The following is a 1688-nucleotide window of genomic DNA, read 5'->3' on the forward strand; positions in this document are numbered from 1 at the left end:
CATTGCCTTTTCAAAAATATGCTTTTAGTGATATATATATATATATATATATATATATATAGCGTTTTGTTTTTTGTTTTTCAGAAACCATCAGTGGTGTTGATAATGAGGAGTGGATTTTGGACAATGTAGGACAATGTAGCCTGTAGATTTTATCAGGCTACATTGTCCTTCTTAATAACTCTGTGACTATGTGGACATTAAAGCAGCTGTCAGGTGTGCTGCGCCAAGGTAAATTGCGCCTTCTCAAAAATTGTTAGCACCAGCCGTGACTGGCTGAGATACTGTGCAGAACCCTCAAACTCCCAGGCCTCTGGTAGAGGACTTGAACTTGAGGAAGACACACACCACCCCGCATGGTTTATTCACTTGTGGTTTCTGAGTCAACATTGTGATCAGCTGCAGTAGGGATCACTGGCAAATGCTGAAACACATAGTAGCACCTGTTCACCAAAATCTTTTATATTGTACACCTTATCTAGGCTTTTCTTGTAAACAGCACACTGCAGCAAGGGTCACCGTCTTCCTCTGAGCACATGAGTTGTTTCTGTAAAACCGCTAGCCAGCTAAATAATAATGCCATCTGGCTGCGTCAACACATGAGTGGCTGAATCACTCAGAAGTCAGGGAGAAACAGTGGTAGCCAATGTGTTGTTTCAAGGGGTCAAGCGCACTCCGAGTTCTGGCACCTCCCGACCTCTTTTTTACTCCGGGAAAGGAGCCCAATCCGGATTCCACATTTTAATTCTCTTGTGTTTTAGGAGTCGGTGGAAGGGCCCCTCCTAACATCTGTTACTGGAAATATATTAGTCGCCTTTTGGCCCTCTGTACATAGACCCAGTGGTGTTTCATTTTAATGGGATTCACAATTTGGATTCCGCACTTTATCAGGGCAGGCAGGACTTCTTGTTTTTGTTACACCAACGCAGAAACGTGGGCTAATTGGTTATAACCGGCACATACACTTTTCCGTCACTACCTCATTTTGCTGTTATTTTGGGAATTGAAATTCAATCAAAAAAGGTGGGGCAACAAGATGCATGTGCCATGCTTATTAATGTAACTTTGAGCAAGGCACTGATACCCCACCAGTTCAAGGGGTGCTCTTCTGTGGCTGACTGGCACGCCGACCTCCCTATGACAGGGAATGAATTCAATAAGTGAAACAATAAACTAAAATTTGACAAACAGTGATAGAGCAAATGATAATAACAAGTTTTCATAGCTTGTGGGCTGTGACCAGCACCGGTAAAGTAAAGCCACGTGAGGCATATGAAACTATGCTGCAAACTGAATTTGGATAAACTTGTATGTTATGCATCATCATGGAGTCAAGTCAACTCAAGTCAATTTTATTTGTTTGGCCCAATATCACAAATTACAAATTTGCCTCAAGGGGCTTTACAGCAACACAACATCCTGTCCTTAGACCCTCGCATTGGATAAGGAACAACTCCCTAAAAAAAACGCTTTAACAGGGAGAAGAAATAGGTAGAAACCTCAGGGAGAGCAACAGAGGAGGGATCTCTCTCCCAAGATGGACAACATGCAATGGATGTTGTGTGTACACAATTTACAGAATACATTGAAAGAGGATAAACAGAATTATAATGGAATTATAAAATATATGAAGAATATGATGAGGAGGATGCCAAGCGGTGTCCAGACGCCACCAGAACAGCCCAGGA

The sequence above is a fragment of the Lampris incognitus genome, chromosome 3 (genome assembly GCF_029633865.1).
Source record: "Lampris incognitus isolate fLamInc1 chromosome 3, fLamInc1.hap2, whole genome shotgun sequence".
Taxonomy (NCBI): Eukaryota; Metazoa; Chordata; class Actinopteri; order Lampriformes; family Lampridae; genus Lampris; species Lampris incognitus.